The sequence below is a fragment of the Scyliorhinus torazame genome, chromosome 4 (assembly GCF_047496885.1).
Source record: "Scyliorhinus torazame isolate Kashiwa2021f chromosome 4, sScyTor2.1, whole genome shotgun sequence".
Lineage (NCBI taxonomy): Eukaryota > Metazoa > Chordata > Chondrichthyes > Carcharhiniformes > Scyliorhinidae > Scyliorhinus > Scyliorhinus torazame.
The window spans coordinates 334629049-334651803 of record NC_092710.1 but is presented as its reverse complement, the minus strand read 5'-3'; the positions used below and the strand labels follow the sequence as shown (position 1 = coordinate 334651803).

General features: G+C 54.1%; 1 protein-coding gene across 2 annotated transcripts in view; it reads right to left on the bottom strand.

The window, feature by feature from the left end:
- coq8aa (coenzyme Q8A, genome duplicate a) overlaps nucleotides 1-22755 on the bottom strand; it is a 143327-nt gene that overhangs the window by 115183 nt on the left and 5389 nt on the right. The window lies entirely within an intron of this gene.

Sequence of the window (22755 nt, the reverse complement as noted above, 5' to 3'; positions counted from 1 at the left end):
TCCGTACTAATGAAAACAGTCAGAGTCTATTTAGCCTCTCCGCATAGCCTCCAGACCAGGCAACATCCTGGGTAAACCTCCTCTGCAAAGCCTCCACATCCTTCTGGTAGTGTCCCTCAATGACATTAGAGTTCGACACTGTACCCCAATTCTGGGACAGACACGCCAACTCTCGGCAGACGTTCCATGGCAGGAGGAAGAAAGATCAGCAGCTACATTGTTTAGTCAGTTATGGATGCGGACGTCGCTGGCAAGGTCAGACTTTATAATCCAGCCCTAATCACCCTTGGCACGGTGGTGTGAAACTGTATTTTTAAACACAACGGAAAGTCTTGCTGAGCCGTTCCAGAGGCCAGTCAGGAGTCAGTCACATTGCTGCGGACTAGGCGTCATTAACAGACCCGCCTGGCCAAAGGACGGCCGGCTCGTTCCCTCAACGACATCAGTGAATCAGCTGGGTTTTTAATGACAGCAGCAATTGCATATTCAGCATTATTAAACTATCCCAGATTCCTTTAATTAACTAAATTTAAATTTACCCAGTTGCAGAGTGGGCTTTAAACTCAAGTCTCCAGATCAACTAGTCCAAACCTTTAGGGCTACCTGGTCAATGGCATTACCACAATGTTGTCTCTTACACAACTCCTAACATCTCTTGTGCTCCAGAACTTGCCGCACTCCTGGCCAAGCTGTTCCAGTATAGCTACAACACTGGCATCTACCCGGCAATGTGGAAAATTGCCCAGGTGTGTCCTGTACACAAACAGGACAAATCCAACCCATCCAATTACTGCCCTATCAATCTACTCTTCATCGTCAGAAAAGTGATGGAAGGTGTCATCAACAGTGCTATCAAGCGACACTTACTCGGCAATAACCTGCTCACGGACACTCAGTTTGGGTTCCGCCAGGGTCACTCAGCTCCTGACCTCATTACAGCTTTGGGTCAAACATGGACAAAAGTGCTGAATGCCAGAGGTGAGGCGATAGTGACTGCCCTGGACATCAAGCAGCATTGACCGAGTGTGGCGTCAAGGAGCCCTAGCTAAGCTGGAGTCAATGGGAATCAGGGGGGGAAACTCTCCGCTGGTTGGAGTCATATCTGGCACAAAGGAAGATGGTTATGGTGGTTGGAGGTCAATCATCTCAGCTCCACGACATCACTGCGGGAGTCTCTCAGGGTAGTGTCCTCGGCCCAACCATCTTAAACTGCTTCATCAATGACCTCCCTTCCATCATAGGGTCAGAAGTGGGGATGTTTGCGGATGACTGCACAATGTTCAGCACCATTTTTGACTCCTCAGATACTGAAGCAGTCCATGTCCAAATGCAGCAAGACCTGGACAATATCCGGGCTTGGGCTGACAAGTGACATCCGCGCCACACAAGTGCCAGGCAATGACCATGTCCGACAAGAGAAGATCTAACCATCGCACCTTGACATTCAATGGCATCGCCATCGCCGAATTCCCCCTGGGGGTTACCATTGATCAGAAACTGAACTGGACTAGCCATATTAATATTATAGCTACCAGGGCAGGTCAAAGGTTAGGAACCATAGGACAAGTAACTCACCTCCTGACGCCGCCACCCCCCCAAGCCTGTCCACCATCTACAAGGCACAAGTCAGGAGTGTAATGGAATACTCTCCACTTGCCTGGATGAGTGCAGCTCCAACAACACTCAAGAAGTTCAACACCATCCAGGACAAAGCAACCCGCTTGATTGCTCCTCCTTCCACAAACATTCAAACCATCCACCACCGACGCACAGTTGCAGCCGTGTGCACCATCTACAAGATGCACTGCAGGAACTCATCGGGGCTCCTTACGCAGCACCTTCCAAACCCTCAACTACTCCAATCTAGAAGGACAGGAGCAGCAGATTCCTGGGAACCCCACCACCTGGAGGTTCCCTTTCAAGTCACTCACCACCCTGACTTAGAAATACATCACCGTTCCTTCACTGTCGCATCCTGGAACTCCCTCCCTAATAGCACTGTGGGTGTACCTACACCTCAAGGTCTGCAACGGTTCGAGAAGGCAACTCACCACCACATTCTGAGGGCAACAAGGGATGGGCAATAAATGCTGAACTGAAGGGATGTCCATGAATAGCAGGGCAAAGAGAGGAGGAGTTGGAGTGTAAAATAAGCCAGCCATTGAAGGGGTGGTAGGGTGAGAGAAAGTTATCGAGAAGGAGCATTTGGCTATGAAGGTACTTCTGGGCAGGGGTGAGAATTGTAAAAGACAAGCTTCGGGAGCCAATATGATGGATTCCCCAGTTTGCAGCAAATGTCCGGTTTATAGTCTAGGTTGATGGCGTCTCACAGGTTAAGTCTCGATTTGTATAAGCGATTAAAAATACTGCATATGAAGTGGCGGTTGGAGGGATGGATGGAGACATTGGCTTTGCACTGCACTCCATTATCCTGAAGGCACTTGACACTGTTTTTGTCAAATATCGAGTTCACTATGACAGGGACTTCTCCATGTGGGTCTTTCCAAGGTTTTTTTTCCCCCCAGTGTATTGGGATCCAGTCTGCAAGCTCGGAGTTTGGTTTTCAGGTCATCATTATATCGAAGTTTGGGAGATCCTGCAGTGCAGGTTCCTGCGGTCAGAGGGCTGTACAGTGCTGCCTTTCGGATGCAGGAATTCTCCATGTCAACCACATGACCTACCCAGCGAAGCTAAACGCCAGTGAGCATGCTCCCGGTGCCAGGTATACAACACTTTGCAAAAACCTCAGTGTTGGGTATTTTGTCCTGGCTCCTGGTGGTGCAAATAGATGTCAGACAGTGAAGATGGGATGCTTCTACTTGCTTTGTGTCAAACTGGATTGTCCAAGTCTCTCACCCGTAAAGACGTGGTGTTAGAACCACTGCCTGGTCGACATTGATCTTTATTCAGAGACAAATTCCACATTCTTTCCAAAGTCTGTGAGTGAGTCTGCCAAACACTGAGCTTGCTTTGCCCAGGCGATGGTTGCTTTTGTCATCCAGGGTAGTGTTACTGGAGAGGATATTCCCAAATAGTAAAACGCCTGCACTGAAAGATTGTGTGTTGTTGATGGAGAGTGTGGACACTTGGGAGCACGTGGCCAGGGTTGAGTCGATACTGGATCTCTGTCTTCTTCAGATTTGTCAGGTCAAAGAAATCGGAGGCAACACGATCACCAAGCAGCTGAATGTCCTCTGAAGTATGTGCTATGAGAGCGCCGTCATCTGAAAACAAGAGGTCACTCAGTAGCTGTTCAGTAACCTCTGTACAAGCTTTGAGCCTTGGCCAGTTGAAGAGGTTGCTGTCTGTCCTGAACAGAATGTGTCAACATCTTTGCGCGTGTACAGGATGATGGCTGAGATGTATATGCAGATAGAGCTGGAGCCAATACACAGCTTTGCTTGGTGCCGTTAGTGACAGGAAAGGCATCCAAGAACATACCACTTGACCACATGATGCAGGCATGGGAATAGCAGTTTTTCCCTGGGCTCTGGTGCTACTCGTTATTTAATCCTTCTCCGGAATTCCAAGAAATCTGGAAATAAAAGGGAGCTGTCGGATAAAACGGGGGTGACACGGTGGCACTGTGGTTAGCACTGCTGCCTCACAGCGTCAAGGTCCCGGGTTCGATTCCCGGCTTGGGTGACTGTGTCTGTGTGCAGTTTGCACATTCCCCCTGGATCTGCGTGGTTTCCTCCGGGTGCTCCGGTTTCCTCCCACAGTCCAAAAATGTGCAGGTTTGGTGGATAGGCCATGCTAAATTGCCCCTTAGTGTCCAAAGATGTGCGGTTTAGGTGGGATTGGGCCTAGGTAGGGAGCTCTTTCAGAGGGTCGATGCAGACTCGATGAGCTGAATGGCCTCCTTCTGCACTGTCGGAGTTCTATGATTCTCAATATGGCGACCTGATCCTCGAGCGGGCTCCTGACCCAGTGCTTTCTAAGGCGCTGCAAATGAGGACTGCAAACATCAACAACAATACCAGAGTACTTGATGACAAACTCGGCTTGTTGACACAGAATCGGAGGGCTCGCGAGACCGAACCTCAGAATACTAATAAAATGCTAGATGAAACGGAGGAGAGAATCCTGAACGTCAAAAACATCACTTCCTTGGCTGAAGCTCGCATTCAATCCTGGGAAAACCAGCTGTATGATATGTCAGAAATTCTGGAAAACATGGGGAACCGAGGTCAGAGGAAGAATGGTCGTCGGTCTGTCCGAAGGAGTGGAGGCTGAGGCTCCTGGTGAGATTTTCGCGAGCTGGCTACCCCGTTTCCTCAAGCTGGATGTTTCAAATTAGAACGGGCACATTGTATCCTGTCTGAGGCTCAGGGACAATAAATGTCCCAGCCTGTAATCATTTGCTTTCATAACTTCAAGATCGCCAGAAGATTCCAGAAGTGGTGAGGATTGGCAGGACCTGGCTTCATGAGAGGGCGAGGATCTCCTTTTTCCAGGACTTCTTGGCGACGACACAGCAGAAATGTAGAGGCTTTGATGAAGTTAGAAAACAGCCCAAGGTAGCTGGAGTGAATTATACCCTGCGTTATCCTATGATCCTGAGGATGATATCCAACTACTCCATTAAGTCTTTAAATAAGATAGTGCCTTGGCTTTCATAAAATTTGTACAGGGATGTGGACTTGGACTGAATCTCCAGCTCGATGAAAATTGGACTTTCTCCCTCTATATTGTTCTGTCTGATTTGATATTTTCATGTATGCTGTTTATTAGGAGGTGTTAACTTTGAGCACTACACTGAATGTCTTATCCTTAAGAGTCTAAATCGCTGGCTTTTAAAGCAGACCAAGGCAGGCCAACAGCACAGTTCAATTCCCATACCAGCCTCCCCGAACAGGTGCCGGAATGTGGCGACTAGAGGCTTTTCACAGTAACTTCATTTGAAGCCTACTTGTGACAATAAGCGATTTTCATTTCATTTCATCTCATTTCAGAGACCATTATTCGTGGTAACTATGCCACGTGCTAATTGTTCATCGTTTCCTCTTCTTCTTATCTGCATCTTTTATTTTTAATTTAGAGTACCCAATAATTTTTTCCAATCAAGGGGCAATTTAGCATGGCCAGTCCGCCTACCCTGCACATCTTTTGGGTTGTGGGGGTGAAATCCACGCAAACACGGGGAGAATGTGCAAACTCCACATGGACAGCGACCCAGAGCCGGGATCGAACCTGGGACCTCGCCGCCGTGAGGCAGCAGTGCTAACCACTGAGCCACCGTTGCTGCCTCTCTGGTGTAACTCAAGATGGGGGAGGTATGTTTTGGTGCACACCCGAATGTGACGTGAAAATCCGATCCTATTTTCCTTCTCGTGGGCTGTGCAATGGTGGTAGCTCATTTTAAACTATGTTCCTGGAAATTGCGGGGAATTCATCATGTGGGCAGCACGGTAGCACAGTGGTTAGCACTGTGACTTCACAGCGCTAGGGTCCCAGGTTCGATTCCCTGCTGCACATTCTTCCCGTGTCTGTGTGGGTTTCCTCCGGGTGCTCCGGTTTCCGCCCACAAGTCCCGAAAGACATGCTGTCAGGTGAATTGGACATTCTGAATTCGCCCTCAGTGTACCCGAACAGGTGCCGGAATGTGGCGACAAGGGGCTTTTCACAGTAACCTCATTGCAGTGTTAATGTAGGCCTACTTGTGACACTAAAGATTATCCTATCAAAAGGAAAAAGATCTGGTCTTTTTCTTAAGAAGAAAGTGGACATAGATGGATGAGAAGGAGCACAAAGTTAAAGCAGGAATGGATGGGGCAGGTCTTCTTCGACCCATTTTTGACCAGCAGCAGGGGAGTAGTAATTTTGGTCAACAGAAATGTCCCCTTCTAGGTGGAGAATTGGGCAAAGGATAAGGAAGGGAGGGGATGGATATGTGATTATTAAAGGGCTTGCATACGGAGAATCAGTCTCGATAATGAATGTGTATGGCCCTCTAAATCACTCCCGGAGTTTGTTAAAGCCTTTGTGGACTTTGCAGAGCTGGCCTTGACCAATTCTTTTGTGGGCGGGGACTCTGTAATTTGAATCCCTTGATGGATAAGCTCCCAGTAACCCAAAATCCACCCACCCTACAGTAAGGGTGTGGGAGTCAGTATGTGAGGAGGTGGGATATCTAGACAAGTGGAGGACTTTGGAGATAAAGAATTTACATTTTTTTCAGCTCCTCATCAATGTCACACTCGAGTTGACTATGTCTTTATGCCTGGAGCAATCCTACATTTGGTATCCTCCTGTTCTATAGGTAGCATCGTGATCTCTGACTATGCTCCTGTTTTCCCAGAGTTTCTACTGGAGTTTGAGCATTTTTACTCAGTCAATTCCCATTCTGATATGACCCCCTCTATTTTGTGGCAGACCAGCAAGGTTTATGCTAGGGGGTTGGTTATTTCTTATCCAGGGTACAGAATGCTGGAAAGCCAGCACCGGTTGGATTGGCCAAAGTGGAGGAAGAATACAGGACGAACCCTAATTGTGGAGGGAGGTTAACACAGCTGGGGTGGCTCGCGACACCCTGCTGTCCCAGCCAGCCGAAAGGAGTCTAAAGTTTACAAAGCAATAATTGTATGAGTCCAGGAACAAGCCGTGTAAATATTTGGCTTTGCTGAGGAGGGCTGATTCTGGGGATATATTGGCAGGTTTGCTGCGCTTCTTCTTTTCCCTCGAGCTTCCTACAGCTTTGGAGGATCAACGATTGGTCTTTAATGCTCCAATCTCTCATGGCTATGGCCATTCGGGAACACTAACGGGCAAGGCCTCTGGGCCAGAAGGCTTTGGGTGCGAGTTTCACAGGGAATCTTTTTTTGTATTTTTTTTATTTTAGAGTACCCAATTCAGTTTTCCCAATTAAAGGGCCATTTAATGTGGCCAATCCACCTACCTTGCACATCTTTCAGGGTTTGTGGGGGTGAGACCCACGCAGACACTGGGAGAATGTGCAAACTCCACACGGACAATGACCCGGGGCCGGGATCAAACCCGGGTCCTCGGCGCCGTGAGGCAGCAGTGTTGCCCCTAGTTTCACGAGGAATTGAAAGATCAGGATTGTTGGCACAGAGGTTAGCACTGCTGCCTCACGGCACCAGGGACCCGGGTTCAGTTCCGGCTTCGGGGGACTGTGCAAAGTTTGCATGTTCTCCCAGTGTCTGCGTGGATTTCCTCCAGGTGCTCCGGTTTCCTTCCACAATCCAAAGAGTTAGATGGACTGGCCATATTAAATTCCCCCTTATTGTCCAGAGATGCACAGGTTAAAACGTATGGTTGCCGTGGGTTTCCTATGGGTTCCTCCGACAGTCCAACGATGTGCAGGTTAGGTGGATTAGCCGAACTAAATTGCCACTTAAGTGTCCAGAGATGCACAGGTTAGGTGGGGTTACGGGTAGAGCGGAGGAATGGGCCTTGGTATTGAACGTCTAAGGAGATACATTAGCTTTAGTATTTGGAATTGTGTTTTTAGACCAATGTATGAGCGGCATTGCAGCACAGCGGTTAGCACTATGGCTTCACAGCGCCAGGGACCCAGGTTTGATTCCCAGCTTGGGTCACTGTCTGTGCAGAGCCTGCACATTCTCCCCGTGCCTGCGTGGGTTTCCTCCCACAAGTCCCAAAAGACGTGCTGTTAGGTAGATTGGACATTCTGAATTCTCCCTCTGTGACCCGAACAGGCGGCGGAATGTGGCGACTAGGGGCTTTTCACAGTAACTTCATTGCAGTGTTAATGTAAACCTACTTGTGACAATAATAAAGATTATTATTATTTAGGCAATCAATCAAGGAAGCACCAGCCCCCAAAAACATCAGAATTAAAATCTTTCAGGCACGGCGAATTATTGTGGCCGATTCATCCCCAACCTTTCCATATTGCTGGACCTTTGCATCTGCTTCTCCAAAAATACAGAGGTGGTACTGGAGTGAACCTCAAAAAAAACCCTTTCAATGTGTCAAATTGGCGCTGCAGTCATCAACCCTCTCGGTTCATTCGACCCCTCAAAAGAAAGAGTTCTGACCGGTCACGCTTCATGATTCAGGGTAGGAGCAGCATTGTCCCACAAAATGGAGACGATGTGAGACGACCGATTCTTTATGCTTCTAGATCACTGACTGATGCCAAGAGAGCCTAATCTCAAACAGAAAAGGAAGGTTTGGCCATTATTTATGGAGTGAAAAAGTTTCATCAACACGTCTATGGACGTCACTCTGTGATAGTTACCAACCATAAGCCACTCTTGGTCTTATTCAGAGCTGACAAGGCCATTCCCCGCATTGCATCCGCTAGGGTCCAATTTGCTATTCCAACACAAGCCTGGCACCCATATTGCCAATGCACTAAATCGCCTTTTGCCAGGTTGTATTGTATTGTCGCGTGTACCGAGGAACAGGGAAAGGTATTGGCTGCGTACATTCCAGACAGATCGTTCCAAGCATGAAAAGCATACAACATACATAAACACACAATGTAAATACATAGACACAGGCATCGGGTGATTGCCTCAGAGGAGTCCACCACCACCGGTGCCACAAGACATCATTCTCGCCCTCAACTTCTTGGACACGCCACCTGTTTGGCACAACAAGTGAAAGTATGGACCTACAGAGACTTCTTATTATCGAAGATAAACGTATGGTCGCTCATGGTTGCCGTGGGTTTCCTCCTGGTGCTCCGGGTTCCTCCCACAGTCCAACGGTGTGCAGGTTAGGTGGATTGGCCAAACTAAATTGCCACTTAAGTGTCCAGAGATGCACAGGTTCGGTGGGGTTACGGGCTAGAGCGGAGGGATGGGCCTTGGTAAAGTGTTCTTTCAGAGGGTCGGTGCGGACTCGATGGGCCGAATGGTCTCCTTCTGTACTGTCGGTATTCTATGAATTGGGATGCACTGTCATTCACTTGAGGCAGGTCCGCTACCACCGATGCTCCCGGAAGCGAATATCTCCCTTATTTTGAAAGCAGGCAAGATCCCAGAGGGGTGTGCTTTCTCTAAGCCAACCTCACTTTGCAATCTAGATTTGAATTTGTTGTGTAAAGTGTTGGCACGACGTTTAAAGAGAATTTGCCCACTGATCATTCGAGGGGAACCAGAGTGGGCGTATCTGCTGGGGCAGTTCGGGTTCGGACAGGGGTTTGTGGACTGGGCCCGGCTATTATATATGTGGTGCCAATCGCGAGCGTGTGCACGCACTGAGTGAGTTTGGGGTACTTCAGGTTGCATTGTGGATGAGGCGGGGGTGCCCCCTCTCCCCGTTGCCCTGGCGATAGGGCGCTTAGGGCGTCAAGACACTGGAGGGGGATTTAGCCGGGGGCGGGGGCGTTAAGCACAGGGTCTCATTCTGCGGACGACCTGTTGCTGTATATTTCCAATCCATTGGGCAGTATTGGAGGCATCCTGGGGGAGTTTGGCCAGTTCTAGGGAGGCAATCTGAATATGGGGAAGAGCGAGGTGTTCCCGATTGAGACTAGTGGGCAGGAAAGAAGACTAGGGGAGTTGCCGTTTCGGGTGGTGGGGGCTGAGTTTCATATATCTGGGTATCCAGGTGGTGCGGGGTTGGGCGCAGTAGCACAAGCTGGACCTGGGTCTGTTGGTGGAGGCGATAAAGGGGGACTTTAAGAGGTAGAATAGTCTGCCCCTGTCGCAGGCGGGGCGGGCAGGGCGGGCGCTGCCGCCGTCGCAGGCGGGGCGGGCAGGGCGGGCGCTGCCGCCGTCGCAGGCGGGGCGGGCAGGGCGGGCGCTGCCGCCGTCGCAGGCGGGGCGGGCAGGGCGGGCGCTGCCGCCGTCGCAGGCGGGGCGGGCAGGGCGGGCGCTGCCGCCGTCGCAGGCGGGGCGGGCAGGGCTGGCGCTGCCGCCGTCACTGGCAGGGCTGGCGCTGCCGCCGTCACTGGCAGGGCGGGCGCTGCCGCCGTCACTGGCAGGGCGGGCGCTGCCGCCGTCACTGGCAGGGCGGGCGCTGCCGCCGTCACTGGCAGGGCGGGCGCTGCCGCCGTCACTGGCAGGGCGGGCGCTGCCGCCGTCACTGGCAGGGCGGGCGCTGCCGCCGTCACTGGCAGGGCGGGCGCTGCCGCCGTCACTGGCAGGGCGGGCGCTGCCGCCGTCACTGGCAGGGCGGGCGCTGCCGCCGTCACTGGCAGGGCGGGCGCTGCCGCCGTCACTGGCAGGGCGGGCGCTGCCGCCGTCACTGGCAGGGCGGGCGCTGCCGCCGTCACTGGCAGGGCGGGCGCTGCCGCCGTCACTGGCAGGGCGGGCGCTGCCGCCGTCACTGGCAGGGCGGGCGCTGCCGCCGTCACTGGCAGGGCGGGCGCTGCCGCCGTCACTGGCAGGGCGGGCGCTGCCGCCGTCACTGGCAGGGCGGGCGCTGCCGCCGTCACTGGCAGGGCGGGCGCTGCCGCCGTCACTGGCAGGGCGGGCGCTGCCGCCGTCACTGGCAGGGCGGGCGCTGCCGCCGTCACTGGCAGGGCGGGCGCTGCCGCCGTCACTGGCAGGGCGGGCGCTGCCGCCGTCACTGGCAGGGCGGGCGCTGCCGCCGTCACTGGCAGGGCGGGCGCTGCCGCCGTCACTGGCAGGGCGGGCGCTGCCGCCGTCACTGGCAGGGCGGGCGCTGCCGCCGTCACTGGCAGGGCGGGCGCTGCCGCCGTCACTGGCAGGGCGGGCGCTGCCGCCGTCACTGGCAGGGCGGGCGCTGCCGCCGTCACTGGCAGGGCGGGCGCTGCCGCCGTCACTGGCAGGGCGGGCGCTGCCGCCGTCACTGGCAGGGCGGGCGCTGCCGCCGTCACTGGCAGGGTGGGCGCTGCCGCCGTCACTGGCAGGGCGGGCGCTGCCGCCGTCACTGGCAGGGCTGGAGCTGCCGCCGTCACTGGCAGGGCGGGCGCTGCCGCCGTCACTGGCAGGGCGGGCGCTGCCGCCGTCACTGGCAGGGCGGGCGCTGCCGCCGTCACTGGCAGGGCGGGAGCTGCCGCCGTCACTGGCAGGGCTGGAGCTGCCGCCGTCACTGGCAGGGCTGGAGCTGCCGCCGTCACTGGCAGGGCTGGAGCTGCCGCCGTCACTGGCAGGGCTGGAGCTGCCGCCGTCACTGGCAGGGCTGGAGCTGCCGCCGTCACTGGCAGGGCTGGAGCTGCCGCCGTCACTGGCAGGGTTGGAGCTGCCGCCGTCACTGGCAGGGCGGGTGCAAACATTGTTTCAGAACCTCCCAATCTGGTTTAGCACAGGGCTAAATCGCTGGCTTTTAAAGCAGACCAAGACAGGCCAGCAGCACAGTTCAATTCCCGTACCAGCCTCCCCGAACAAGCGCCGGAATGTGGCGACTAGGGGCTTTTCACAGTAACTTCATTTGAAGCCTACTTGTGAGAATAAGCGATTTTCATTTCATTTTCATCTTTGTTCCAAGCCATATTTTTAAGAAGGTCAATGTGCTGATCCCTCGATTTGTGCGGGCAGGAAGACCCCGCGGGTTAGGGTATTTGTTTAAGGGCTTTGTTGTCAGCGCCGCTACCGCTCTCGCCGGCCAGGTACTCTGTGAGCACAGTGGTGGGGTCGGCCCCAAGGGTGTGGGGGCAGCGGAGGCAGCATTTGGACTGGAGGGTGCCTCGGTGTGGGCACCGATCTGTGATAACCATAGGTTTGCACCGTGGGGACTGGACATGAGGTTTTGGGGGTGGCAGCAGGCAGGAATTGAGAGATTTGGAGATCTGTTTATAGGGGACAGATTTGCGAAGTTGGAGGACCTGGCAGAAGTGTACGAGTTCCCAGGGGGAATGGCTTTAGGTACCTGCAGGTTCGGGACTTTGTAAGGAGAGAGGTGCCGTCCTTTCCTGGGCTGCAGCACCTGGGGTTGCAGAACGAGGTGCTGTCGAGGGACGAGATAAGGGAGGGGGAAGGTGTCTGAAGGAGTCGATGGAATGGGAGGCAGCCCAAGTCGGGGACATTAAGCGCAAGTGGAAGGAGGAGTTGGGAGAGGAGGGAAGAGGAAGTGGGGGCTGAGACACGAGCTGAGGCCTTGCGGAGGGTGACCGCGTCCTCAACGTATCTGAAGCCAAGCTTAAACCAGCTTAAATTTGTACATCATAATAATCTTTATTATTGTCACAAGCAGGCTTACATTAACACTGCAATGGCGTTACTGTGAAAATCCCCCAGTTTCCACATTCCGGCACCTGTTCGGGGAGGCTGGTGCGGGAATTGAGCCGTGCTGCTGGCCTGGCTTGATCTGCTTTCAAAGCCAGCGATTTAGCCCTGTGCTAAACAGCCCATGTTGTGGGCGCGTAAAAGTTTGAGGGGGTTCTCGGACATAATGTCCGAGGTGCTGGGGGTGAAGGTGGTCCAGAGTAGAGAGGTGCCGATATTTGGAGTGTCTGAAGACCTGGCAGTTCAGGGGGTGAGAGAGGCCGATGTCTTGGCCTTTGCCTCCCTGATAGCCCAGAGACGGATCTTGCTCGGGTGGAGGAACCCGGAGCTGCCGCAAGTAGGGGTGTGGGAGAGCGACCTGGCGGAATCCCTGAGGCTGGGGAAGGTTAAGTTCATCTGAGGGGGTCGGTGGATGGGTTCACCCAGAGGTGGGACCGTTTATTGATGTCTTTAACAAAGTTTGAGAGGTCGGGGGGAGGAGAAGGGGGTTAAATGGGGACGGCAGGATGGGAGAAGGGGATGGCGCCAGGGAATCGGAGTGGGTGTTGATTGTTTATTGAGCTGTTTGGTTGTTCCTCGGTTTTTGTTTGCATTTATGAAAATGCTTTGAATAAAAATATATTTTTTAAAAAGGTAAATGAGTGTGGAGTTGGAAGCTGAGGCAGGCATGGCCAAGGGAGTGAGACCTGTGTAAGGTTGAGTAACAAGGTGATTCAGTTAGCAGGTGCCATACTAACCCACTTCTGAACAGTGCCGAGTGTCAAGTGCTGCGAATTGGAGAGTGCGAATTGGACCAGCAGGCAGTGAGGATTAAAGCAAGTGTCTCGAAATAGTGGGTGGACAGGGAGTTACACATCTCAGGGACCTCGTCATGTACTGGACAAGAGTGTTCCAGACACAAGTCTGATATCAGTTAACAACAAACAAAATATCACAGAAGCTGGAGACCTGATATTAGCTGTGGACACGTTTCATTTGATATACATCATCACTGGCCACCACTTCAAAACCAGCTTACTCACTTACCGCTCACTGCCCCGTACACACTGCTGGCCTATTCCCCGACCCCTCGCCCGCCCCCCCCCCCCCACCCCTCGCCCGCCCCCCCCCCCCCACCCCTCGCCCGCCCCCCCCCCCCCACCCCTCGCCCGCCCCCCCCCCCCACCCCTCGCCCGCCCCCCCCCCACCCCTCGCCCGCCCCCCCCCCACCCCTCGCCCGCCCCGCCCCCCCCCCACCCCTCGCCCGCCCCGCCCCCCCCCCCACCCCTCGCCCGCCCCGCCCCCCCCCCACCCCTCGCCCGCCCCCCCCCACCCCTCGCCCGCCCCCCCACCCCTCGCCCGCCCCCCCCCCCACCCCTCGCCCGCCCCCCCCCACCCCTCGCCCGCCCCCCCCCCCACCCCTCGCCCGCCCCCCCCCCCACCCCTCGCCCGCCCGCCCCCCCCCACCCCTCGCCCGCCCCCCCCCACCCCTCGCCCGCCCCCCCCACCCCTCGCCCGCCCCCCCCACCCCTCGCCCGCCCCCCCCACCCCTCGCCCGCCCCCCCCCACCCCTCGCCCGCCCCCCCCCCACCCCTCGCCCGCCCCCCCCCCACCCCTCGCCCGCCCCCCCCCCCACCCCTCGCCCGCCCCCCCCCCCACCCCTCGCCCGCCCCCCCCCCAACCCCTCGCCCGCCCCCCCCCACCCCTCGCCCGCCCCCCCCCCACCCCTCGCCCGCCCCCCCCCACCCCTCGCCCGCCCCCCCAACCCCTCGCCCGCTCCCCCAACCCCTCGCCCGCTCCCCCAACCCCTCGCCCGCTCCCCCAACCCCTCGCCCGCTCCCCCAACCCCTCGCCCGCTCCCCCAACCCCTCGCCCGCTCCCCCAACCCCTCGCCCGCTCCCCCAACCCCTCGCCCGCTCCCCCAACCCCTCGCCCGCATCTTCCTCTTACACTGCTTATTCTAATTTACAATTTTGCTTTTGAGACCAAAGTGCAGTCACAGACTGAGTTCCTCAGGCATGTTACAAAGCACTCCAGTACAGACTGACCTTGTTTAAGGCATTCACCAAATCCCTCTCCAAATCCATTCCCCAGAGTCTACATTCACCGAGGCCCTCTCCAAATCAATTCCCCCAGTCTCCCCTCACCTAGTCCCTCTCCAAATCCATTCCACCAGAGTCTCCATTCCCCGAGTCCCTCTCCAAATCCATTCCCCCAGAGTCCCCATTCACCGAGTCCCTCTCCAAATCCATTCCCCCAGAGTCTCCATTCACCGAGTCCCTCGCCAAATCCTTTCCCCCAGAGTCTCCATTCACAGAGTCCCTCGCCAAATCCATTCCCCCAGAGTCTCCATTCACCGAGTCCCTCTCCAAATCCATTCCCCAGAGTCGACATTCACCGAGTCCCTCTCCAAATCCATTCCCGCAGAGTCTCCATTCACCGAGTCCCTCTCCAAATCCATTCCCCAGTCTCCATTCACCGTGTCTCTCTCCAAATCCATTCCCCAGAGTCTCCATTCACCGGGTCCCTCTCCAAATCCATTACCCCAGTCTCACTTCACCGAGTCCCTCTCCAAATCCATTCCCCCAGAGTCTCCATTCACCGTGTCTCTCTCCAAATCCATTCCCCCAGAGTCTCCATTCACCGTGTCTCTCTCCAAATCCATTCCCAGAGTCTCCATTCACCGAGTCCCTTTCCAAATCCATTCCCCAGTCCCCATTCACCGAGTCCCTCTCCAAATCCATTCCCCAGAGTCTCTATTCACCGGGTCCCTCTCCAAATCCAGCCCCCCATTCTCCATTCACCGAATCCCTCTCCAAATCCATTCACCAGAATCTCCAATCACCAAGTCCCTCTCCAAATCCATTCCCCCAGAGTCTCCCTTCACCGAGTCCCTCTCCAAATCCATTCCCCCAGAGTCTCCATTCACCGTGTCTCTCTCCAAATCCATTCCCCAGTCTCCATTCACCGTGTCTCTCACCAAATCCATTCCCCTGTCTCCATTCACCGTGTCTCTCACCAAATCCATTCCCCAGAATCTCCACTCACCGAGTCCCTCTCCAAATCCATTCCCCCAGTCTCCATTCACCGAGTCCCTCTCCAAATCCATTCCCCAGTCTTCATTCACCGAGTCCCTCGCCAAATCCATTCCCCCAGAGTCTCCATTCACCGGGTTCCTCTCCAAATCCCGCCCCCCAGAGTCTACATTCACAGAGTCCCTCTTCAAATCCATTCCCCAGTCTCCAATCACCGAGTCCTTCTCCAAATCCATTCCCCCAGAGTCTCCATTCACCGAGTCCCTCTCCAAATCCATTCCGCCAGTCTCCATTCACCAAGTCCCTCTCCAAATCCATTCCCCCAGTCTCCCTCCAAATCCATTCCCCCAGAGTCTCCATTCACCAAGTCCCTCTCCAAATCCATTCCCCAGAGTCTCCAATCACCGAGTCCCTCTCCAAATCAATTCCCTAGTCTCCCTTCAGCGAGTTCCTCTCCAAATCCATTCCCCCAGAGTCTCCAATCACGGGGGTCCCTCTCCAAATCCATTCCCACAGTCTCCAATCACCGAGTCCCTCTCCAAATCCATTCCCCCAGAGTCTCCATTCACCGAGTCCCTCTCCAAATCCATTCCACCAGCGTCACCATTCACTGAGTCCCTCTCCAAATCCATTCCCCCAGAGTCTCCATTCACCGAGTCCCTCTCCAAATCCATTCCCCCAGAGTCTCCATTCACCGAGTCCCTCGCCAAATTCTTTCCCCCAGAGTGTCCATTCACCGAGTCCCTCGCCAAATCCATTCCCCCAGAGTCTCCATTCACCGAGTCCCTCTCCAAATCCATTCCCCCAGAGTCGACATTCACCGAGTCCCTCTCCAAATCCATTCCCCAGTCTCCATTCACGAGTGCCTCTCCAAATCCATTCCCCAGAGTCTCCATTCACCGGGTCCCTCTCCAAATCCTGCCCACCATTCTCCATTCACCGAATCCCTCTCCAAATCCATTCCCCCAGAGTCTCCATTCCCCAGTCTCCATTCACCGCGTCCCTCTCCAAATCCAGCCCCCCAGTCTCCATTCACTGAGTCCCTCTCCAAATCCATTCCCCCAGAGTCTCCATTCACCGGGTCCCTCTCCAAATCAATTCCCACAGAGTCTCCATTCACCGAGTCACTCTCCAAATCCATTCCCGCAGAGTCTCCATTCACCGAGTCCCTCTCCAAATCCATTCCCCAGTCTCCATTCACTGAGTCCCTCTCCAAATCCATTCCCCAGTCTCCATTCACCGAGTCCCTCTCCAAATCCATTCCCCAGAGTCTCCATTCACCGGGTCCCTCTCCAAATCCAGCCCCCATTCTCCATTCACCGAGTCCCTCTCCAAATCCATTCCACCAGAGTCTCCATTCACCGAGTCCCTCTCCAAATCCATTCCCCCAGTCTCCCTTCACCGAGTCCCTCTCCAAATCCATTCCCCAGTCTCCATTCACCGTGTCTCTCTCCAAATCCATCCCCCAGAGTCTCCATTCACCGTGTCTCTCTCCAAATCCATTCCCCAGAGTCTCCATTCACCGAGTCCCTCTCCAAATCCATTCCCCAGTCTCCATTCACCGAATCCCTCTCCAAATTGGGCAGCACGGTAGCATTGTGGATAGCACAATTGCTTCACAGCTCCAGGGTCCCAGGTTAGATTCTGGCTTGGGTCACTGTGTGTGCGGAGTCTGCACATCCTCCCCGTGTGTGCGTGGGTTTCCTCCGGGTGCTCCGGTTTCCTCCCACAGCCCAAAGATGTGCAGGTTAGGTGGATTGGCCATGATAAATTGCCCTTAGTGTCCAAAATTGCCCTTAGTGTTGGGTGGGGTTACTGGGTTATGGCGATAGGGTGGAGGTGTTGACCTTGGGTAGGGTGCTCTTTCCAAGAGCCGGTGCAGCCTCGATGGGCCGAATGGCCTCCTTCTGCACTGTCAATTCTATGATGATCTATGAAATCCATTCCCCCAGAGTCTCCATTCACCGGGTCCCTCTCCAAATCCATTCCCCCAGAGTCTACATTCACCGAGGCCCTCTCCAAATCAATTCCCCCAGTCTCCCCTCACCTAGTCCCTCTCCAAATCCATTCCACCAGAGTCTCCATTCCCCGAGTCCCTCTCCAAATCCATTCCCCCAGAGTCCCCATTCACCGAGTCCCTCTCCAAATCCATTCCCCAGAGTCTCCATTCACCGAGTCCCTCGCCAAATCCTTTCCCCCAGAGTCTCCATTCACAGAGTCCCTCGCCAAATCCATTCCCCCAGATTCTCCATTCACCGAGTCCCTCTCCAAATCCATTCCCCAGAGTCGACATTCACCGAGTCCCTCTCCAAATCCATTCCCGCAGAGTCTCCATTCACCGAGTCCCTCTCCAAATCCATTCCCCAGTCTCCATTCACCGTGTCTCTCTCCAAATCCATTCCCCAGAGTCTCCATTCACCGAGTCCCTCTCCAAATCCATTCCCCAGTCTCCATTCACCGAGTCCCTCTCCAAATCCATTCCCCAGAGTCTCTATTCACCGGGTCCCTCTCCAAATCCAGCCCCCCATTCTCCATTCACCGAATCCCTCTCCAAATCCATTCACCAGAATCTCCAATCACCGAGTCCCTCGCCAAATCCATTCCCCCAGATTCTCCATTCACCGAGTCCCTCTCCAAATCCATTCCCCAGAGTCGACATTCACCGAGTCCCTCTCCAAATCCATTCCCGCAGAGTCTCCATTCACCGAGTCCCTCTCCAAATCCATTCCCCAGTCTCCATTCACCGTGTCTCTCTCCAAATCCATTCCCCCAGTCTCCATTCACCGAGTCCCTCTCCAAATCCATTCCCCAGTCTTCATTCACCGAGTCCCTCGCCAAATCCATTCCCCCAGAGTCTCCATTCACCGGGTTCCTCTCCAAATCCCGCCCCCCAGAGTCTACATTCACAGAGTCCCTCTTCAAATCCATTCCCCAGTCTCCAATCACCGAGTCCTTCTCCAAATCCATTCCCCCAGAGTCTCCATTCACCGAGTCCCTCTCCAAATCCATTCCGCCAGTCTCCATTCACCAAGTCCCTCTCCAAATCCATTCCCCCAGTCTCCCTCCAAATCCATTCCCCCAGAGTCTCCATTCACCAAGTCCCTCTCCAAATCCATTCCCCAGAGTCTCCAATCACCGAGTCCCTCTCCAAATCAATTCCCTAGTCTCCCTTCAGCGAGTTCCTCTCCAAATCCATTCCCCCAGAGTCTCCAATCACGGGGGTCCCTCTCCAAATCCATTCCCACAGTCTCCAATCACCGAGTCCCTCTCCAAATCCATTCCCCCAGAGTCTCCATTCACCGAGTCCCTCTCCAAATCCATTCCACCAGCGTCACCATTCACTGAGTCCCTCTCCAAATCCATTCCCCCAGAGTCTCCATTCACCGAGTCCCTCTCCAAATCCATTCCCCCAGAGTCTCCATTCACCGAGTCCCTCGCCAAATTCTTTCCCCCAGAGTGTCCATTCACCGAGTCCCTCGCCAAATCCATTCCCCCAGAGTTTCCATTCACCGAGTCCCTCTCCAAATCCATTCCCCCAGAGTCGACATTCACCGAGTCCCTCTCCAAATCCATTCCCCAGTCTCCATTCACGAGTGCCTCTCCAAATCCATTCCCCAGAGTCTCCATTCACCGGGTCCCTCTCCAAATCCTGCCCACCATTCTCCATTCACCGAATCCCTCTCCAAATCCATTCCCCCAGAGTCTCCATTCCCCAGTCTCCATTCACCGCGTCCCTCTCCAAATCCAGCCCCCCAGTCTCCATTCACTGAGTCCCTCTCCAAATCCATTCCCCCAGAGTCTCCATTCACCGGGTCCCTCTCCAAATCAATTCCCACAGAGTCTCCATTCACCGAGTCACTCTCCAAATCCATTCCCGCAGAGTCTCCATTCACCGAGTCCCTCTCCAAATCCATTCCCCAGTCTCCATTCACTGAGTCCCTCTCCAAATCCATTCCCCAGTCTCCATTCACCGAGTCCCTCTCCAAATCCATTCCCCAGAGTCTCCATTCACCGGGTCCCTCTCCAAATCCAGCCCCCATTCTCCATTCACCGAGTCCCTCTCCAAATCCATTCCACCAGAGTCTCCATTCACCGAGTCCCTCTCCAAATCCATTCCCCCAGTCTCCCTTCACCGAGTCCCTCTCCAAATCCATTCCCCAGTCTCCATTCACCGAGTCCCTCTCCAAATCCATTACCCAGAGTCTCCATTCACCGAGTCCCTCGCCAAATCCTTTCCCCCAGAGTCTCCATTCACAGAGTCCCTCGCCAAATCCATTCCCCCAGATTCTCCATTCACCGAGTCCCTCTCCAAATCCATTCCCCAGAGTCGACATTCACCGAGTCCCTCTCCAAATCCATTCCCCCAGAGTCCCCATTCACCGAGTCCCTCTCCAAATCCATTCCCCAGAGTCTCCATTCACCGAGTCCCTCGCCAAATCCTTTCCCCCAGAGTCTCCATTCACAGAGTCCCTCGCCAAATCCATTCCCCCAGATTCTCCATTCACCGAGTCCCTCTCCAAATCCATTCCCCAGAGTCTCCATTCACCGAGTCCCTCGCCAAATCCTTTCCCCCAGAGTCTCCATTCACAGAGTCCCTCGCCAAATCCATTCCCCCAGATTCTCCATTCACCGAGTCCCTCTCCAAATCCATTCCCCAGAGTCGACATTCACCGAGTCCCTCTCCAAATCCATTCCCGCAGAGTCTCCATTCACCGAGTCCCTCTCCAAATCCATTCCCCAGTCTCCATTCACCGTGTCTCTCTCCAAATCCATTCCCCAGAGTCTCCATTCACCGAGTCCCTCTCCAAATCCATTCCCCAGTCTCCATTCACCGAGTCCCTCTCCAAATCCATTCCCCAGAGTCTCTATTCACCGGGTCCCTCTCCAAATCCAGCCCCCCATTCTCCATTCACCGAATCCCTCTCCAAATCCATTCACCAGAATCTCCAATCACCGAGTCCCTCTCCAAATCCATTCCCCCAGAGTCTCCCTTCACCGAGTCCCTCTCCAAATCCATTCCCCCAGAGTCTCCATTCACCGTGTCTCTCTCCAAATCCAGTCCCCAGTCTCCATTCACTGTGTCTCTCACCAAATCCATTCCCCCGTCTCCATTCACCGTGTCTCTCACCAAATCCATTCCCCAGAATCTCCACTCACCGAGTCCCTCTCCAAATCCATTCCCCCAGTCTCCATTCACCGAGTCCCTCTCCAAATCCATTCCCCAGTCTCCATTCACCGAGTCCCTCTCCAAATCCATTCCCCAGTCTCCATTCCCCAGTCTCCATTCACCGAGTCCCTCTCCAAATCCATTCCACCAGAGTCTCCATTCACCGAGTCCCTCTCCAAATCCATTCCCCAGTCTCCATTCACCGAGTTCCTCTCCAAATCCATTCCCCAGTCTCCCTTCACCGAGTTCCTCTCCAAATCCATTCCCCAGTCTCCATTCACCGAGTCCCTCTCCAAATCCATTCACCAGTCTCCATTCACCGTGTCTCTCTCCAAATCCATTCCCCAGTCTCCATTCACCGTGTCTCTCTCGAAATCTATTCCCCCAGAGTCTCCATTCACCGAGTCCCTCTCCAAATCCATTCCCCGTGTCTCTCTCCAAATCCATTCCCCAGTCTCCATTCATCGTGTCTCTCTCCAAATCCATCCCCCAGAGTCTCCATTCACCGAGTCCCTCTCCAAATCGATTCCCCAGTCTCCATTCACCGAATCCCTCTCCAAATGCATTCCCCCAGAGTCTCCATTCACCGGGTCCCTCTCCAAAACCATTCCCCCAGAGTCTCCATTCACCGAGTCCCTCTCCAAATCAATTTCCCCAGTCTCCCTTCACCTAGTCCCTCTCCAAATCCATTCCACCAGAGTCTCCATTCACCGAGTCCCTCTCCAAATCCATTCCCCAGTCTCCATTCACCGAGTTCCTCTCCAAATCCATTCCCTAGTCTCCATTCACCGAGTCCTTCTCCAAATCCAGTCCCCCTGACCCAGAATGCCAATTTACCCAGTCCCTCTCTGTTAGCAACACGTGATCTGGTCCTTATCGTACGGCAATGTCCACACTTCAAAAAGGACTCCATTCATTCTGAAACATTGCAGGACATTCTGGGGTTGCAAAATATTAACAGGAGGCCATTCAGCCCATTGAGCCTGTTCTGCCGCAGCTGGTGGCTGACTTAAGTCCATCTATTCACCTTTGCCCCATATTCCTCAATATCTTTGTTAATAGAAATCCATCAGTCTCAGTTATAAAATTAACCATTCATCAAGCATCAATCATAGAATCCCTACCGTGCAGAAGGAGGCAATTCAGCCCCGACCCTCCGAAAGAGCATCTACCTAGGCCCACACACCACCAGTAACCCCACCTAACCTTTTGGACAATAAGGGGCAATTTATCATGGCCAATCCACCTAACCTGCACATCTTTGTATGCGGGAGGAAACCGGAGCACCCGGAGGAAACCCACGCAGACGTTCGCCCAAGGCTGGAATTAAACCCAGGTCGCTGGCTCTGTGAGGCAGCAGTGCTAACCACTGTGCTACCCACATACCAATAGCCAGCAGTGAAAGAGGGTTCCACGTTTCTACCATGCGTTGTGGCCTGCCTCCATCTTTAGATTATGTTTCCTTAGCCCCAAACTCCCAAAACAGCGGACATTGTTTCTCTGTCTACCCTATCTGTTCAGCCTAATATTGTGAAAACTTTGATCAAATCACCTGTAAACTCCAAATTCCAAGGAATACGGCCCTAATTTGTACCTTAATCTTCATATCTTAACTCTTATCGTTCTTGTAAATCTACATTACACTCATTCCAAGGCCAATATTTCCTTTGGAGCGGGTGGTGCCTAGAACTGTTGACGAGATTAAAGGTATGTTCTAACGGGCGATTTGTATACACAGAACACACACAGAACATTACAGTGCAGTACAGGCCCTTCGGCCCTCGATGTTGCGCCGACCTGTGAAACCACTCTAAAGCCCATCTACACTATTCCCTTATCGTCCATATGTCTATCCAACGACCATTTGAATGTCCTTAGTGTTGGCGAGTCCACTACTGTTGCAGGCAGGGCATTCACGCCCTTACTACTCTCTGAGTAAAGAACCTACCTCTGACATCTGTCTTATATCTATCTCCCCTCAATTTAAAGCTATGTCCCCTCGTGCTAGACATCACCATCCAAGGAAAAAGGCTCTCACTGTCCACTCTATCCAATCCTCTGATCATCTTGTATGCCTCCATTAGTAATCTCTTAACCTTCTTCTCTCTAACGAAAACAGCCTCAAGTCCCTCAGCCTTTCCTCATAAGATCTTCCCTCCATACCAGGCAACATTCTGGACCATTCAACTCCTCTGCACCCATATATATATATAGCTGGAGCTCGATTACCCATGACCTCACATTTGCTCCCCAATCAAAGAGAGAGCTAAGACGAGCAAGGAGGGGACATGAGAAGTATTTGGCAGGAAGGATCAAGGAAAACCCAAAAGCTTTCTATAGGTATGTCAGGAATAAGCGAATGACTAGGGAAAGAGTAGGACCAGTTAAGGACAGGGATGGGAAATTGTGTGTGGAGTCTGAAGAGATAGGCGAGATACTAAATGAA